The 20,480-nt window shown below is 38.0% G+C and overlaps 1 protein-coding gene across 21 annotated transcripts in view; it reads left to right on the top strand.

Moving 5' to 3' along the window:
- The window catches only part of LOC127069703 (leucine-rich repeat-containing protein 24-like), a 152,976-nt gene that overhangs the window by 10,691 nt on the left and 121,805 nt on the right, over positions 1 to 20,480 (top strand). For 18 of the 21 annotated variants that reach the window (XR_007783673.1, XR_007783674.1, XR_007783672.1 and 15 more), the window contains 2 exons: positions 8,565 to 8,826; positions 8,904 to 10,181. The gene's annotated coding sequence lies outside the window, so the exon portion shown is untranslated. The remainder of the gene's footprint in view (positions 1 to 8,564; positions 8,827 to 8,903; positions 10,182 to 20,480) is intronic. The other 3 variants (XM_051007040.1, XM_051007041.1, XM_051007028.1) reach the window with 1 other exon arrangement.

Below are 20,480 nucleotides of genomic sequence, written 5' to 3'. Positions count from 1 at the left end.
CAGGATATTCAATATTTCTCCTTTCGTATTTCTCATGCGGGTGCGCGTGTAATTTCATTTATAAAAAATAATTGATATCAAGGATATTTTTATCGTGAAAAATGGAGTACAGATTTAACCTGACATTATTCATGGGAAACATTGTCAACAAATGTTACAAGGAATCGCTAGATACTTGATTACTATCTAACTATTCAAAGTACTACGAATTTGGCTCTTTGATCTTGGCAAGGATCCATTAAATATATAGATAAGGAAAGGGAGAGAAATAGGAGGGAGAGAAAGAGAGAGAGATAGAGAGAGAGTGAGAGAAGGGATGAAGGGAGAGGAAGGAAAGGAAAGGTGGCCGCCCTCTCGAAGTCCGTTTAATCCTTCGAAATCACAGCACGCGTCCTTCCCCAGTGGCTCATTTCACAGTCAAATTCACTTGGTCGACGTCATTCCTATTTCAGTGTTCTAGCAACGTCGTTTTACCCCTTCGTCTCTACGTTCTCCTCGTGTTATATCCTCCTTCTACTCGTCCTCGTCGTAGTCCTCATGTTATTACTTGCGTCTCGCATTAACGACGTTAATTATTCGCGAAATACTGGCAGCGTAGTCGCGTCGTATCAATTCCACCTACCGAGCGCTGGGTTTCGTTGGAAGCGTGTTGTAACGAAGATTTATCCTTTTCCCGATTACAGCTTCTACCCTCTCTCTCTCTCTCTCTCTTTTATAAACCATTAAAGCAATGGTCGGATTCAAGGGAGAGAGAGAGAGAGAGAGAGAGACGGAGTTCGTTCTACGCCTTTTAAATCCGTGCCGTCCATTAAAGGCGTCTGCGAATTAACGTAGCACACTCGGATTTATTATCGTTTAACGACGTAAACGTACGTACACGTGTCTATATATATCATTTCGTACACATTGCTATAAAATTCATCGCGAGCGTAAAGGTAATATGAAAACGTTGGACAGGATATTGAACCTTTTTACTCGATTATTAATTTAATACGACATATTCCATGCCGTATGTTTGATGTCTTTTAGTCAAAGATTCGTTAGAACTTGCAACGGTATAATTGAAGTCTCGTCACACGTTGTTCAACGTTCCAGGATTATTTTTTCTTGTATCAAGATGATTAGAAAGAGAGCGAGTGGATCGGGTATTACGTGTCGTGATTTTTGAATGATTAAGGTCGTAATTTAATTTGCTCCAGAGAGAATACTCATTTTCTTTTTTTATATTTCATTCGTGTTCCGTTTTCAAATTGAAAATAATTTTTACATTTAAAAAAAAAGGAGAAAGGAAATAATAGATATGCTTGATCATAGAGGATCGGATGAAATTTTCTAAAGTAATAGTTTAACGTCGATTTTAATCACGGGAAAAGCTCTTTTAATCCACGCGATCATTTGCGAGGTTCGATTAGATCATCGTCCTTTTGATTCCTTGAATTCCTATTAATCGTAGAATTCGATCGTTCGGACGATAAATTACAATGCGATTTGAAAACGATTAAAGCTCTGGTTATCGTAATTTTCGTCGTGAGAAGGTATAGGTACCTCGATAGGTATAAATCACGATCGAGTCCAAGCACTAAACGCGATAATGTAGTTACCGAGCTATATCGTGACGCATCGATCGTACCGATATGAGCCGTCGGCTTACCTCGACGTCTACGAGCATTCTCAGTCAGCAGTGCGAACGAAAATATCCTATGGAATCGAGGCTCAAACGTTCTGCTCGACGCTAACTGATCGTCGATCGATCGATTACGTTTCGAAATTAATGTTACGCTATATGGACGTTTATCGAGAACGAGCAGGTACGAATTTCAATTCGTTTTCTCGATCTCCATATATCTCTACCGATATTTATATAACATAGAACGAAATAAATTAAGTTACCTAAAATAACAATTTCCAGTGAAAAATGAACCCGAAGATAGATGTATTCGAAGGCAAATAATTCAAACTGCGTTCTTCAGTTTTCGTGACATTTATCTTTTTTCATAATTCAGAAAACAAAGTGATTTATTTCCGACTATTAACTTTATCTCTTTTTCTTTTTTCTTATACACAAATATATATATATATATAAAAAATTTTTTTTTTCGATAATATTTTTCTTGGAAAGTATCTTGTCATTTATCAGCACATTTTGCGCTCGTTCTTCCATCGTCGCATATTCGTCCCTTACCTCGTTATCGTTGCATATGCTTCGAAAATTATTCACTGAACGAGGAATATTCGATAAGGGTTGAGCTCTCTTTTTGGTACGGTCATGTCGCTCTCGTCGATCAAATAACAACAAGCCCTGCGGCTCTCATGAAGGAGACGCCGTTACGACCTTCGTCAAAGTTGCTCGGCGCACCGCAACCGCGTTTCCTCTTCGCAAAATCGTAATTGAATTCGACAATAACCAGACCGCGGCTTGCCACGTGGAGAGGATGCCACTATGAGACAGAGAAGACGAGAGAGTGAGAGGGGGAAAGAGAAAGAGAGAAGGAAGGAAAAGAAACTCTCTAGAGCTTGATGGAGAAAGAAAGAGACAGAGACAGGTGTGGAGAAAGTGAGAGAGAAAGATATAAAAAGGGTTGCTTCTCTTTCGCGTAATACATTTAATCTAACGACGAGAAATTCGCTGTGCCGCAAAGCGGCCGCGTTACGCGCCCATACACGAACGTAGTTGGAATAAAGTTAAGTTTCGTTTCGCCTTTGTAACCCAACGTCAGAGAGAGAGAGAGAGATCTTTATAATCGTATTGCTCATTTGGGACATTAGCAGCAAAGGAAAAGAGTGGTCGTCCAACGCAAGCTCGAAAGTAAATCGTTATGTACTTGCAAACTGTTCATATTTTTATACTTTTTGTAAACTATCTTTTCTTTAGAAGAAAAACAGAAAAAGATAGAAACAGAGATATACGAGAGACATTCCAGATCCTTTGTATTTCACCAGCTTGCGTCTTGACTCGCGGAATGTCGATTTCCTTGTAATAATCGATCAAGCTCGGTTCTTTCTTGAAAAGAACTTCGATATCTCGGATCTTTGTTCCAATTTTTCTTTCATCGATCGAGAGGGTAATATTCTTTGAAAGAAGTAGAGAGAGAGAAAGAGAAAGAGAGACATAGAGAGTGGAATGAAGAAGAAGGAAGGTGGGAGGATATAAGGTATACTTGTGTACGTTCTTTGGCGTAAGTCGAGCACGTTACAAATGCTTACGATCAGAAGATCGAACAAATCTTTTGCGATCGTAAGCTCCACATCGTTTTATAAATAAAAAGAAGAAATTCTTTGTAATAAATTATTACGGTGGCTCGTGCCGTAAGGAGAGAGTTTGAAACGCGAGAAGAGACATTGCCGTAGTTGTGTTCTTCGCTCGAAGGGTTTAATATTAAGGGCACATTTCGGGGAGTAGTCTCTCTCTCTCTCTCTCTCTCTCTCTCTCGCTCTCTCTCTTATCCTCTTGCTTACTCTGTACATGGCTACGCCCGTTCGTGACCCGATTTTCGTCGATAACGGCCGTTGCTGCACACCGATGTCTACATAATTCACGGAGTGAACGAAGTCGTCCGAGCCATCGCTTTCAGCCAATACAGGAGTTGGCTTGACACTTTAATCCACCGCGATCCTACGAATGTACTTCCGGATATTTGAATTGCTAATTCGTAGACCGAGTCAATCTTACAGAGAAGGCGAGAAATTTACTTCCTCGACGTTTTCAAAAATCCCTTTTCCGTAATGTTTTTTCAATGTTAATGTATATACCGATAAAGAATTGCCTGTTGTGAAAAAATTGTGTTGGGTTTCGTAGATAAGTCATTTATTACATTTAAATCAACTTTCTTCGATACCGTCGATATTTAGAACGATAACGATTTTATTTTATTTTACTAATAATGCTCTCAGCTGGATTCTGATTTATCATCGGTCAGAGAGATAGAGGAATGAAATGATTTCAGCTCGTTTCGCGTGCACGAAGCACGAGCGACGTTTCTCGCACTTTAATCCGTGTCGTGTTACCATTGACGATAATTAGTCTAAGTCAAGTTTATGTAACCCACGATAAAGGGGTAGAACGCGCGATTTGATTAATTGCATTCTGCTGACGGTTAGATCTATCGTACGAGCCGACGTATGTCGTGCTATTCTGCGATAATAATTGTTACATCTTGTCCGCATTCAATACACTTTGTTCATTGATCGTCTTCTATTAAAACATTTTGATTCATATCTCTTGACAAGATGAGAAATAGAAATATAGATAGATAGATAGATAGATAGGTAGATAGGTGGATAGATAGGTGGATAGATAGACAGAGAGGGAGAGAGAGAGAGAGAGAGAGGGAGAGAGGACAGGACGATGCTTTTCCTATTACGGAAAGTGAGACGAACTTCCAGAGAGTTGAATAGCAATTATGCAAAGTACGTTCTTTGAAACGATTTGCCAAGTTCGTTTATTACCTGAGTTATCAAAAAACAAAAAGATGAGAAAGGAGAGGAACGAAACGAGACAGTTTTATGAAGTAATAAATCATCGTGAATCGTTCTTCCTAATGCCATTCAAACTCAGTTTCTCTTATCGAAGTTTATCATCTGCAAAATCCTAGGCAGGATATAGCTAGGGGTATAGAATCATTTGAATAACTTAATGTTCTACTTAATCCGATAACGACAATAGTAGACGTAACGACGTATTGTCAACGATGTAACTTCAATACTAGTCATTATTATAGTAAACACGTAAAACACGAATCACGCGCGCACACAAACGTGCACGCGCACCCATGCACACGCACATTTCTATCAGATTGTTTGTTGCATATTCGATCGCTTTGCCTTTTATTTTATTTATTTTTCTATATGTTGTATATTGCATCATATGTGGACACGTTTTTAAATCGACTATTTTTCTTTTGTTTAAATTTTTACAAGCACGGTTGTTACATACAATGGCCTTTCGATTATATTTAAACGAGACACTTTAAACGGTCAATGAAAATTTTATGCCAACGTTAAAGCTCCTTCCATTTGCATTCTCTTTTAAACGTTACGATCCTTTCTCGGTTTTTCTTTTTCCTTGTTCTTTCCTTTTTCTTTTTCCTCTTTTCCTTTCTTTCTATTTTCTCTTGTTTTCTTTATTCGCGCACACATCTTTAAAGAAACAAGCTTCGGAAAACGCAAGATCCACTTACGAAGAACTGTACTCGGTAGAATCGGAGATAGAAGTCGACACGTAATAGCGTCCACGTTTGCCATTTCCATTTTTCCACAAACTCGGCTAGGAACGAGCGAAAATGCATCCATGCAGACACTTCAACAATCTCTGGACATCGTTGAAACAAGTCGGTTTAAATTTTTCGTCGAGCTCGAGCCAATTCTATCTGCCCGACTGAAATTACCTCATCCTCTTTCACTATTTTGTTCTGTTTTAAAAAAAATTTTTCTTTTATTATAAAATAAATAGTCAACGTTGAAAAAACATGTATTGATATATCGGTCGAGGATGGATTGCCAAAAAAAAAAAAAAGAAGAAAAAAAATATTAACAAACTGAACGAAAAAGACCATTTCATTACTATAGACTCATTTTTCATTTCTATTCGCGCGCACGCACACACACGCACATAACTCATTCACTTCCTTTTACTTTCTTCTGCTTTATGATTTTGTAAATCTGTGGATATTCCGTTGTTACATTGGCTTTTTTTATGAAATAATATCAAAATGAATTTTGTAGTTTTCATCAGAAATGAATAGGGATTGTAAAGCCCCTGTACGGTATTTTTTTTGCTATTCGTTCGAGAGGATTGCGTTGGTCGGACAACGGATTTTTATCGAACTGATCGATACGTAGGAGGTGGTAGATAGGACGATCTGTAATCGAACGAACACGGAAAGTTTCGTAGAAAGAGAATGGTAGATGGAAGGAAAAATCACAAAAGCCATCCGTACGAGGAAACGAAGAATACGATCGACAACGGGCGTCAATTAGAGCGTGAAAAGATTTGTGTACTTCGATATGGAGAGGAAAAAAAGTATTGTAAACGTCATGAAGAACGATCGAAGTGTGCACCTCGACGGAGGTGAACGGAAAGAGAAAAACGTGAAAGAGAAAAACGATGGGTTACGAACGAGGCTGAGCGCCAATAATGCATCCTCGTTCTCGCACCTTCTATACTCGAGTCCAAAACGAGACTTTAGAATTCTCAATGCGAGTTTATTCGAATAGAAATGGAATTAATTAGTTTCGTGAATTTGCGACGCCTGATATGTTGCCCGCCAAATTTCAAAGATTAGTTTCCGAATTCGACGTAAGTTAGTTCGATTGGCTCGATATTGTTATCGAAGCAATTAACTCGAGTTTAATTACAGAATGATAATCTATTACTTTATATCGCTTATTATCGAAAATATCGAATTACGTCGGATCTGACTGATGATTAAAAACTTGGATGCGACTCGAATACTTATCTCGACTATCGTTTTCCTTAGTAACTCGGATCTTTATTAAATCGCGAAGGATATAATCGGTGGTACGTTCAAAGAGTTTATTGGTCTGTTTGCCAGTAAACTTTTTCTTTACCATGAACCATTAATTATTACTTTCTGCTAAATGTCTTGGAGAAGGGAAAACTTTTAGAGAAGAAGTCTTACTCTTTTCTTTTTGTATGAGATCGGATAGACTGCTTTTGGTAGGGAGCCCGAAACGTGGCTCGGGACGACTGAAATTCGGTGACCGAAACGAGAGACGACGATTTCTTCTGTCCTCGACGACTCTTTTTCTTTTTTTCTGTCTCCCCTGTCCTCTCTCTCTCTCTCTCTCTCTCTCTCTCTTACAGAAGAGGTAAAGAAGCGTTAAAAAATGTTCCATCGTCCCATTCGATTCGTATGAAACGATGCGTTAGAGACGAGAATAGTAGGAGAAAATACGATTTAACGTGGCGTGGTTCTGGTGTAAAGTATAAATATGAGGGGGAGGGAGATAGAGAGAGAGAAAGAGAGAGAGAGAAAGAGCCGACACCGACGGTACCAGCCGTGAGCCCGGAAATATGCTTGACGTTAGTATATTTACAGATAGTTATGTTGTAAATATCCTGCATATACTTGTCATACTGAGTTTTCAGAGTAAAGAGATAGAAAGTAGATAGATCGAGAGAGAAAGAGAGAGATACACACACAGAAAGAGAGAGAGAGAGAGAGAGAAAGAGAGAAAGAGAGAGACCATCAATTTACTACGTCGTTTAATTCTCGCGCGAGTCGACGAGAAAGATGTTTCAGTTAAATGAGAAAACGCTTCGGCCGGATTTGGCTTTCAATTTATAAAGTGGAAATACTCATCGTACGTTCCACGTCGTAATGTCTCCTTGGGGCTTATTAAAAGCGAATAAGCGGTGTTACGTGAAACACGCTTCGTAAGTAGGTATTGTATGTACTTACTACATATGTATATATGTATATACAAAGTTTCTAAGTAAGGAAAGTTATTTTCACATTTCTCATCTTTGCTGTGAAATATCGATAAGATATCGTACTCATTCATTTTATTTCCTTTGGATTAATTTTCTTCAAATGCATAATTTTCTTTAAAATACTCCGTGCACCATTTATTATCTATTTTAATTTCATGAAACATTAAAATCGTATTAGAATTCGTTCGCTAGTTTCAGGAAACGAAGATACGGAACGAAATCATTCATTCTCTCAAAGGAATAATTCGATTTCTTTTAAGAACGATTTAACAACAAATGAAATGTACTACGAATTGATAATCTTACAATATTTGTAACAAGGGTAACGTTGTCTTAAATAGGTTCTTTGTTATAGAGAGAGAGAGAGAGAGAGAGAGAGAGGGAGACAGAGACAGAGAGATAAACATAAACAGAGACAGAGACGGAGAAAGAAAGAGAGAGGGAACGTTTCCAACATGTTTCTATTTTATTCTCGCTATTTGGCAACAGTCCTAGTATCTCGAATTTTAGTAAGGATAGGTCCGTCGACGAAACCAGGCGAAGGCGAATCTGCGGTCTCTTCGTTTCCGATTACCGCGCCTATTTTCAATGTGCTCTTTTCGTTCACCAAAGTACGACAAGCTCGAATAATAACGTTCGAACTACGACGTTTCGTAGTTCACTTTTACACGATTGCTCACTCTCTCTCTCTCTCTCTCTCTCTCTCTCTCTTACTCTTTTTATTTTTCTCTATTTCTTTTTCTCCCTTTCCCTTTTTCTCGTACCACCATCGTACATTTTATAGTCCGTAAGCTTTCGTCGGAAAACATATTTCACAGCTTTCCAGCTTCAAATCCATTTGCAAATCTCTCTTTTTTTTTTTTTTCGTTTGCACGGACTCGTAGCGACGAAATTTTCACCCGTCGATTCGCTTTGGTTAAAGAACATCGAAGTCATTCTATTTGAAAACTTTTACTCTTTTAAGTAAGAAATTTCTAATAAAAAATCCAGCAAATTTCCAATTTCCGAAGGTATTCAAACGGGTCATTGAATATATTATACGTATATCATTAATAATTCCACGCATCAAACATTTCTATCAAATTAATCTCGTTTCGTTCTTTTTTTCCAGACATTCGAGAGACCTCGTATTAATCGGATTGGTTAATCCTTCCTCTTCTTCTGCAAGTTTTTACCAAGGGATATTGACACATAACAAGAGAAAAGAAAGAGAAAATAAAACGACGTAGGTGATCGTACCAAATCGGGACTCGGTCAAAACAGAAATAAAACATCCTTTCTCAGTCGAGAGAAAAAAAGGGAACCAAAACAAAGCGAACCGAGTCAAGTCAAAACAAAAGTACAACAAAAGCAAACAAAACAAAAAGGGAAAGGTACACGTACTTTGGTTAGATATACCATAGGTACCTACGGCTGGCAGGCCACTCACCGAGACAAACGTTTTTATTAGGAAAAATCAGGAGGCGAGACGAAAATCTAGGACCGAGCGCGTGCGCTTTGGGATAGGCGGAGAAGGGTCGAGGAAAAGGTTGAGGAGTAGGGGTTGGCGCCCGGTGGCGCCCCACTCGCCGCTCGGCACCCTTCCACTTTTGGCTCGCGGCGCGCACGCCGTCGCCGCCGTCGCCGCGACGGCAGGGTTGGGCTGTTGTCGGAAGGGTGGAGGTGTCAGGCGCCAGTCGCTACGCGGACGCTGAGCTCGGGATTTCCCTCGTCCTCGCGATATAGAGCTCTTTTTTCAGTACTATTTATCTATCTCTCCTTCTCTCGCTCTCTCGTTCTCGCTCTCTCTCTTTCTCTTTGTTTTTCTGTATCTTTCTCTCTCTCTCTCTCTCTCTCTCTCTCTCTCTCTCTCTCTCTCTCCTTCCCTGTCCCTCTGTCTCTCTCTCTTTTTCTCTCTTTTTCTTTCTCTTTTTCTCTCTCTTCCACTCTTCCCCCCCTCCTACCAGTAGTGCGTGCGAATGCGCGCGCGCCCCCACGTTTTCACCCTCCGTTCCATATCTTCTGCGTTCCTCCTTTCTTCCTTTATCTTCCCCTCTTCTCGTTGTTCATTTCCTTTTCTTTCCTTTTCGTTTCGTTCTCCATCCCGAAGCAACCTTATGCACGCGTCGCCTTTTTCCAGTCGACAATCGAAGAAACGGAATACACCCCTCGAAAATATCATTCAGCCCAGACGCAACCCTCCTTTCATATACATCCTAGAGTTCTTCCCCGCTTGATTCGTCCTAGTCGTAGGGTGAGGGTTGTAGAGCGAGACGTCTAGAGAAAGAGAGACAGAGAATCGAGTTATAGGAGGGGAATCGAGAGAGGGAGAGAGTAAGGGTTGGGTGGTGGGGAGGATCGTAAGTTCGCGAGAGTTCAGTAGAACGCGTGTGATCGAGAGTCGCGGTCGCGCGGGATCTTTTCTCTCTCTTATTTCGTGTTTCGCGTGTCTTTTTGTAAGAAAGTGATGATAACAGAGTTATCTTCTTCGAAGATCGTGAAAGGATAGATTAGTGATCGGTTAAGATTCGAAATCAGTATAGTAACTCATCGAAGGTGCTTTCGAGAGAGGATAAAGAGGGAGCTGTACGAAGAAAGAGAGAGAAAGAGAGAGGAGGAGGAGGTGGAGGAGGAGAAGGAGGAGGAAGAGGAGGAGGAGGAGGAGGAGGAAGAGGAGGTGGTGAAGAGGAGTAAGAGGAGAAGGATCATGGAGGAGAATGGATCGAGATTGTGATGTTACTCGCGAGGGGTAAGTGTACGTGCGTGTACGTGTGCCTTTGTTTGTGCATGTGTCTTCTTTTCCGAGTGGTTCGGTGCATACACGCGTGTATATATATACATATATATATGTGTGTGTGTGTGTATAAGTATATATCGAGTGAAGATCGTTTTGCGCGAGAGAGTTTCTTCTTCGTCCACTTCAAAGGAAACGCCACGAACACAGGAATTTCGAGGACGACAAGGACTATTCGTCCTTTCACATCACAAGTGCTTCTCGAATGCGATCGAGAAACGGGATAATCGAATTCGCTTCGATGGTGACGTCATCGCTCGATGCTGGACGACGTGGTTACACGAACTACGTAACTCCCTTATTCGTTGAAAAAGAAAGTGAACGATTGTTATCCTTGATAAAAAAACACACACACACACATACAAAAAGAAAAGAAAGAAGTGTACGAGCGTAGAAAACTATCGAAAAGGATCTAGTTTCTGATTCTCGTCAGAGTTTTTCTCTCTAGTCAAACTTTTCTAACGAGAAATGATATTACAATATTTAACTCTGACCATCATTTTCCCTTCTTTTTTTTTTAGAATCCCTCTTTATTGACGTTTTTCTTTCTTTTTTTTCCAACGTGTGTAAAATAGGGGGAAGTTGGATATTTTTTAAAAATCTTTTCCTTCTCTCTCTCTCTCTCTCGAACGTTTTCTTCTACGTAATCGGTTGTGATCGCGCGTGAAAGGACGGATCTCTTCCAAGATTGGTTTACCTATAGCTTCATCTCTTTTTCTCTCTCTCTCTTTCTTTCTCTTTTTTTTATCTTTTTTATTTCTCTCTCTCTCTCTCTCTCTCTCTCTCTCTTTCTCTCTCTTTCTCTTTCTTTCTCTCTCGATCTCTGAATGGCGCGGAAAGCAGTAAAGAGGGCGGTCGATTAAATGAAATTAATGGTTCTGGCACGACGGTGACGGGCACGATCCAGCTCGGGCAATTAAACGACGGACACGGAGACTCGCGAGAGGAATCTTCCGAGATATATCTGTCCACTATTCCTTTTTCGAAAAGCGATACGGAAGATCGACTCTCCACGAAATAACGTTTCTTCTCTTGCCTTGTTGAACGATAATTTAGAAAGACGTCTCGATTCCACAATGTGGAATATTTTTTTTATTTCCCATTTTCTTTTTTTTTTCTTTATTTCTCTTGATTAGGATAAATGAAAGAATCGTAGGACGACTAATTTTTTAGCATTATATTTTTCATTATCGTCATTTCATTACATTGCCTTTCAATAATAACGTTGCTTACGATAACGTTGCAACTCGTGGAAATTACGATTTGAAACGTCGTTATACTCGCACTATACTGCTCGTTGATGAATTATGAAACACTTTGACAACATTTATGGTTGTGTTTATCATTGTTGACTCGCGTGAAACGTTCACTCCCTATTTATTCCCATAAATTTGCATACGCGCAAATATTTAATCATTTAATACGCGATATTACATTTGTTTCGTTTGTAAGGTTTTGTCATATTTTTCTTTCTTTGCTAGACGACGACAGAAAAATATTTTCATTTGATTTCGAGTGCGTTCAACCTTAAGTGACACGATATCAAACGATTTTAATTCGGTTCGTTGCGCGTTTCTTTTCTATCTCGAACGTGAAGAGTTCGATAAATAATACTTTTATTTTTCTTTCAAACATGAATTAATTTAATGCTTTACGATATTTTCCAAAATTTTAATTACAACAATATAAAGTTACAAATTATTGTTATCGTTATATTATTTACTAAAGATATCTTTGATTATTTATATTTACTTTTTTTATTATATTATATATTTTTGATTATATATATATTTTTTTTTTCATTACTCGAAAAGAAAGTAATTGCTATAAATGTTAGAATTTGAGTAATAATTTTTAAAAACAACAGAAACAAACCGAGAAATTATCTAAGTGGTGATAGACGAGCTATAGAAAAAAAAATTGATCGATTTCACCATCGAACATTTAATGCCGTTTACGAGACAAAAGGAAAATAATAGGGACGCGTAGTCGAGACATATAAATTTAATTCCAAAACAGCGTAAAGTTAGTTTAAATCTCTTATTTCGAACGTTGGAGTACCACCCTCTCAACATGCCCATTAAATCCACAGCTTCGAGTAATAAAACTTTTTACTACGCGCAACTACGTCGAACTTACATAGATGCTCGACCATGTTGATTCAAATAGATAGAAAGAAAAAAAAGAGGAAAGAAAAAGAAAGAAAAGGGGAGATAAAAGTAATGGGATAAGAGAAAAGAAGAAAAGTAAGAATTTTTTCGTTTCTACCACTGTAATCCTCGATAAACATTCGATTCACGGTTTTGATACAAGTTCTAACCCTCTTCCTTTCCATTCCCCGTTTCTTCTTGTTTTCTTTTTCTTTTTCTTTTTTTTTCAAGCCTGAAAGCCTCGTACTTAGACGGAAAAGTTCGGACGGGTTGCGGTTTCGAAGGTCGAGTCGAAGTATCCTTCGAATTTTCTTTTGACCACAAAACGGAAAGTGTATCTTCTCTTCCCTCAACCCTTTTTTCCCTTTAAAAATAGCTCGTAGAGTTTCGTTTTCGTCTTTCGCCGTTTCGTTAAGCCGTTCGACGGTATTCGCAATAAAAGGAGGTAGAGAGATAGAAATATATAGAAACAAAAAGAGAGATAGAGAGAAGGAGAGAAAGAGAGAAAAGGAGATAGAAAGTCGCGTTCGATCCAATCGTCTCCGATCGTAGCGATGTAAACCCATGCTCGACGGGAGAGAAACGAGCGTGTTCCCTTTCGTATCTTTACGACGTACCTTCGAGGAATCGCTCGAGGTCGATTCAAGGAACGCTTAGTGGTTCGAACGAATACCATCGGAGCAAAGACGATTGACTTGAGTTCGTAAGGTCACTGAACGACACGCTATGACGTACTTCAATTGAATAGTTCTATTTCAATTACAATTCGATCTTACTAGAAGATACTTATCGTTTCATTTCGAATTTCTAATTTGTGTTGGAAATGGTGTTACTACTTCCTTATCTCGTAAACTAGTTGTCTAATATTTAAAAGTGGTAATAATTTTTTGATACCGCCGATAAGAATATTTTGCTGCAGATGTTTGGATAAAAGATATATATATATATATATTTATATTTATATTTTTTTTTTCTTAATTCGGTCTATTCCCTTGGAAGATCAAGAAGAAGCTGAAAGCTTCGAGGATCCCCAAACTATTTCAATACTTTACGAAGTATCAAGTATTTACGAAACCACCGTACTACACCGCGAATATTCTCGTAACGGAGCAAATACTTGGAAAGCCATAAAGCCTACCACAGAGAACACAATTTCGCGAGAATAATGGCAATTAATAAAGATTTTTCCCTTCTCTCCCGCTCACCCCTCTCTCTCTCTCTCTCTCTCTCTCGTTCATTCGTTTGCTTTTACGCGGTTAAACGCGTATAAATATCGTCGATGCATTTTATTCCATTACGTTTTTTCGCTTCGTTTAACAGAAAAAGCAAGAAAGCTAAGGATTAATTGAAATTTATAGTTATAATAAATTTTATACACTTAAATTATATTCCATCAGTTAAATAATAGATACGATGAAACGCGCTGTTTGTTTCTCGAAGCGTTTTACTCTCGCGAGAGAAGAAAGCATCGTATTTTAAAAGTCCTCATTGTTTCCTGAAGCTAAGGAGTCGAACGAAAGTATCGTCTATATCGCGAATCTCGTTCGGTAAAATAACGCTTTGAAAAGAGGCCTTCGAGAGTATGGTCTATTCAACGAAAAGAAATACGTTTGAAAAATATTTTTCCAGATCTGTAAAATCGTTCAGACACGTTTTCGACGTCTTATATGAATTATGGATTTGCTCGTTGATTTTATAGTTCCTTTTTTTTCCCGATTCATTAATTATATAATACATTCGTTTCGAAACGAAAAAAGTTTTTTCACTTTTAAGATGATTCGAGATGAAAACTTTGGAAATAGTGGTAGTCGTTTGAGTGATCCTTAGGATTTTCATTAAAACGAAACTTATCCAGTCGTAGAAGTACTTACGGTGATTAAATCATCCACTCTAACGAATTCTATGACGTCAAAGGAATTCACGTAGAGTCGTAATTCGTGCTTACGCATTACTCGCGAAGACGATTTTCATCGTAGAACAACGTTGAAACAACTCGGTAAAATTAATTCGGTCGTTTCCATGAGCAAAATTGTACCATTCGATGTGATTCGAAGTGGCGGAGCAATGGGCGATTATTCCTAACAATTAATTTCCAGCCTCGAATGCATTCGAAGTTTTGCCATTACGCGTTTCGTCTATATTTCATTCATACCGATGTACTTGATTTGTTTTCGTAACGGCGATTAATGCAATCAAATGCGAACAAAATAGAATGGTACATGGCGAACTCAGGGTATTCTTCTTTCTCCTTTTATTTTTTATTTTTAATTTTTTATTGTCTTTTTTTTTCTTCCTTTCTCCATTCAATGGAGTTTCGCTAGCATTTACTTTCTATCACGGGGAATCGTAATCGAGAATATCGTAATTGCTTCTCGACAAAGGAGCTTTAATGAAATAATTAATGAAGTTTTCGTATGAATGGTATATTAGCCAGATTATCACGAGTTACAGGTAATAAGCTTACAAATGAATTTATTTAGTCGATTAACGTCGAAAAGAAGTAGAAACTTTTTTATTTGTCTTTCACCTCATAATATACAACTTCGTTTACTTTTCTGTTTTAATTAGTAGTATGAAAGCGGGTACGCAAAACCACCAGGAAATAAGTTCAATCGCATTATATTTGGGTCGGTGACTGTAAGTCCACGAGGAGTTTTCTAACTGTGATAATCTCGATTATACCATTATATGTACATCGCGTAGCTATCATGATTTTTTTTCATTTCCGGCGATTTTGCGTCAGCTACGATCCTTAAACTTTTCATTATCATTGTTTTCGATCGGTGCAAGCGAGATTTGCCTTTTAGCCTTTGCATCGTTTTAATATTGTTCGACGTATCGTTGAATGCAAAACGGTAAAAACTTTTAGAAATGCTATTGCTACTCGTTCGCGGTAGTATAAAGGTATCTCGCTTAAAGGTCAAACTTTTCTTTTTCTTTTTTTTTGCGTGAAAAAAAAAGATCACAGGCAGAGGACATTCGAGCGTTCGTTTAATACCATATGTGGATATCGTAAAGATGCAAAGTTAGTCGGACATTTTTGCAATTTGATAAATTTTTAATTTCGTGACTTCGTCGCTCTTTAAAGAGATCCGCTCGCTGCGAGCTTACGTAGAATGCAAATTTGAAGAATATTGCACGATCTAATATCGGAAGAAAAAATAATGATCATAATTTAGGATTACTTAGTGACACGTATAAATTTAAGCATTTTTGTAGAATTAAAAATTAACTTCTCGCGTGCATTAACTTCTCCCCAACGCGCGATTATTTTAACGGGAAAAGTCGACGGAACGTAAACGTCCATCGCACGATTTTATGTCGTCGTGATAACCACACGTTATCGTATCTGATCCTATGCTTATAAATCTATCCTCGTACCAACATAAATTTTATCATTTACGAGCATCGAAGACGAGGATCTTGCTTTTCCACTTCTTCTGTTTTCTTTTTTCTTTCTCGACTCCATAAAGGAATCTTCTTGCAACCAGATTTATTCTTATAGATTTTCCGAATAATCACGGGACGAAATTTTGCAATTATTTTGGAGCGAGTTGTACCGTGATTTATGGAGCGTTCAATGTGATATACCCATAAGTATATATTATAAGAATTCGAAATGTGCGAGATAGAAAATATATTCGACTGATTTCTTCCTTGCGCAAATAATAGATTTTCGAAAGAAAAAAATATCGTAATAAATTCTCAAATTTGCATTTTTAGTTGGGCAAAAACGGTGCATGGTCGTCGATCGTGTTGAGGAGCAAATGAGATTGTCGTGTAAATAAAAAAGTTGAAAGTTAACTAGAAAAGAATAGGGATGAGTTTCTAGCCGTAAGAGGGAGCGGAGCGGATCGTGTTGGAAGGAATTTAAAGAAACGAGAAAAGGTCGGTCGACTTTTGCGTATGGAAATGTTAAGCAAAGAAACCGCCACGCTAATGATCCCGAGTCTTCTTATCGGCTTAAATTACAAACTGAAAACGTAAATTGGGACGTCGCGCTTAGGTCGAAGAAACAATAGGTTCCCGACTTTCGAAACTTAATTAGGACGGTTTTGCGAAGTATAACGATCGCGTTGCGGCAAGCGAATATCGTGCAACGTCGAAACGACCAAGAGAAAAGGGCGAATAAAGGCTCGGGGAAAATTCGAATGCGGTACTTTGTAAATAGGATTCTTCAATGAACCTTAAACCTCGAATCTAGGTCGATTTGGCGGACCCATCGTAGGATTTTTAAATAAGCTTTCGCATTGTATTTTATTCTTTCGAAAAAGGAACATTTGCAAAGTGAGATTATAATATCTACGAAACGAAGGGAAAACGTAACAAGACTTCTTACAAAAGTATGGATCTCGAATAGCAAACACAAAGTTGTAATGATATATTCGATAATTTCTAGTATATACAACAAATATACACGAATGAAATAATAATTTTTTACGCGTCAAAGAAACTACACACACACACACACACACACACACATATATATACACCTACGTACGTATCTATGTAAATTACATGCTCTGTTCCATCTGGGTAGTTATAAAAAGAGACAGTTGAGTACTAGCTGACCGTGACGTGCGTACGGGTGATCCTTTCACCGTGTCGGTGATCAGGTGTCGCGTTAAAATAAAATAGAAAAGTAACATATAAAGGTCAGAAAATCGAGTGAAAAGACATGCGAGAAAAGGGACGAGGAGGGAAGGACAGGTGACGGAAACGCAGTCTGTTTCCTGTGCAGAACAATCGAAAGAGCGATGCTACGTGCGTGACCGGTGTTCCTCTCCCTTTCGCCATATAACTCCGCCCTACCATTCGTCCCTTTCTCTGCTCTTGAAACGGCCCTTTAACCAAAGGCACACGCAATTTGGTGCATTGTACGAAACGTAGTTCCAACCACCACCCGTTAACTCTACGTTTAATGCCACGTGCAGGATAGGGAAAGGGGGAGGGCGAGAGAAAGGGAGAATATCGATCAAGCGTTGGTATTTTCTTCCTTTCTTTTTTTTTCTTTTTTTCTCTCTTTTTCTCTCTTTTTCTTTTTTTTTTTTTTTTAACTTTATCTCCGCCCACACATAAGGTTATAGGGTTCCAGGTAGCAATTTGTCACGTGCCAGACGTACACATATTTTTTGCGAGCCTTCCTTCGTGAAATAGGTAATTCACTTCACATGCGGATGATATAAATTCAATTATAATGTCCTTGGTTAGTATACTAGACGATCGTTTTACGCTAACGTAACGCAAAACAATTTATTTATACATAGAGATCGAATCTAGGACTTTAGGAATTTGAAAATTAATAAAATATATATCGTTGATTATAATCGTAGATATTTTTACGGTATCGCTTATCGAATATCTATAATTGGTTCAGGCGGAATGATCGAGAAAAAGATCGATAATGATTTCGAAGACGTATGTTGGCTGACATGAACCGTCTATCGGAGTTGCGTATCGCGATCGGAAAGCTATCAGAGGTAAAGGAGAACACGACTAAATTGGAACATCGCTCGTTCGGCCGTGGGTCAATGCACAAAGTATCGGAACTCCGGGTCACACAGACAGAGAGAGAGAGAGAGAGAGAGAGAGAGAGAGAAGAAGAGAGATCGGTTAATCAAGAAGTCGAAGCTCGATGTCGCATCACCGTGTTGCATCGGCCTGCTTGATTTTGAATCAGGCCCAGACATAGATAGGACCGAGAACACGAATCGCAAGCTTCGAAGCTAAATATTTGATTTTTTTTACGAATTTAGGAAATTCTTTGATTGAGTCAATAATTCGATCAATGTGAATTATTAATTCTAATAATCGAACGAGATAACATTACGCGTATTATGTTTAGTCGGGATAAAATATTATTTTAATCTAAATCAATCGTTCAATTTATGAGCCTAAATAAGCATCTATATTTTATGTAAAAATAAACATCTATAAAATTAGTATAGTTATGCACAACGGTTACTAATTCCCTGTTATTTAATAACACTGCAGTATCCGACAATACGAACGGTACAAACTATGGAAATACGATTGTATTTTATTTGAACGATTGTAGATGTAGCGGTCGTACAATATAAACGTTGACAATAATTCGGTCGTGTAGTTAGCGTGTCGTTTATACAAGGGAATTATTACGAAGTTAAATGGGAGCGAGTCTCTGTGAATTAGCTATGTCGATCGCCGGAGGCTATTAATTAAAGCGTAATTATTTATATTATTCGCTTTCTGAAACAATAGAAATCGATGTGTTGTCATTATAGATATGTACTACGTACATACGTATGGAATCATTGTTCTTGGATTCTGTCGACTCGATATACGATTCGACGTTACGTGCTCTCATATTCGATAGTCTTGTGAAATTCATTTATTCTTTTTACACAGCTTATATACCCGAGCTAGTGAAAGTGCAGATTTAAAGAGGAAAAAAAAAGAAAGATGAAGTTTCGATCGAAGACACGTTTGGATTTTAAACACAATGACAAAAACAGGGATATTTTTATTCGATGGTCATCAACTTTTTCATTAATATAATCAGTTTAAAAACAATAGCGATAGTCGATCGATTCTCGTTTGAGTTTCAATGGAAGATTTTTCTTTTTTTTTGCTTCTCTCACTCGTTATCTTCTCTTTTGCTCTGTTTGTTACTCCTTTTTGTCTGCGCCTCATTTTACGTTTTGTCTGTCCTTTCCTTTTTCATTTTCAATTCGTTTCCTTCTTTCTCTTTCTCTTTATACGACGAATTTTTGTTCGTGGCTTGCCCGAACGGAGATAATACCACCGAACGAACGAATCTTTCCACCATTACGCGTCCCCATTATCGGTCCTATTCCCATCCCTTCTCTTTCGACCAGCACTATTGCTACTGATGCTACTGCTGCTACTGCTGCGACTGCTGCTACCGCTGCCGCTGCTACTGCTACTTCTGCTGCATCACCGAAAGAGAACGCGCTAGTACATAAATCAAACGATATACTTTTCCTTTGGAAGGCTTTACGCTGGCCGATAACGGGAGTGCAATAAATGTGGATTTAAAACTCTTTTACTAGGAACACGAGAAAAGATAAAGCAGAATCTCCTATGAATGTTCGACGTGTAACTACTTATTTCTTTTTCTATCATTTATTTTCGATCCTTTCGGAATAATTTCTAATCTTAAAATTCACAACATAATTCGTTTATATCTATTTTGAAATAATTAATGTTAATAATAATCAGCTGTTTGTATTCCTATAAATTATGGATAGCTATTGAATCGTAATATCGTTAATAATCTATCGTCTATGTTATAGTTTCACTTGTTGTAGACATATCTTTAGTATGCATTTAATCTTTGTGGCTCATATTATACAGCTTACATGATCGGAGCTTAAGCATGTAATTAACTAGCCGTCTAACATATGCGTCTCTATATATTTACTCACTATCTATCTATTTACCTATGAGACCGTCCATCAATCTTTAGTCACACCAAAGCTTAGCAAAGGAAATTTGAGGAGCTCGATGAACGACGGATGTGTCGCGTGAACGTCGTCCTGCTAAAAGGCTTACGTCAAAATTATCCTTAAACGATATGTCTTGTCGCAAGGGAAAAAAAAGTCTTAAACGCACGGAACAATATTTTGATATTATAGTATATATTACATACATGTATCAGACTACTTTATGAGAATATTGAGTACGTTAGAAAAACATTTGATCGATACTATTTTTTTTTTCTTGTTATCCCACGTACGATCACTTTTCTTTTCTCTCTGTTTTTTTTTCTTTTTTTTTTTATATTTTCCATCTTTAGGGCTAATCCCGAATATAGTAGATTTGAAATTGATTTATATTAAAACATCGGGGTTTAAACTATTGGATTCAAAGGAAGGTATACGTATATATATATATGGGCATCTGGTTAGAACGTACGATGGTCGAGAGTTTGTTATCGTGTTTGATGTAGCACGAAGAAGGTAATAAATCCTTGATCTCTCTCTCTCTCTCTCTCTCTCTCCCTCTCGTAATGCTTAAAACAAACGACCTTTAAATTTAGCACAACGTTTCGCATATAACCTGTATAGAGTCGAAAAGCCCGATGTTTGTTAGTAATATTGGT

The sequence above is a fragment of the Vespula vulgaris genome, chromosome 16 (assembly GCF_905475345.1).
Source record: "Vespula vulgaris chromosome 16, iyVesVulg1.1, whole genome shotgun sequence".
Classification (NCBI taxonomy): Eukaryota; Metazoa; Arthropoda; class Insecta; order Hymenoptera; family Vespidae; genus Vespula; species Vespula vulgaris.
Note: the sequence above shows the minus strand (reverse complement) of the source record. Positions and strands in the feature narration are given on the sequence as shown.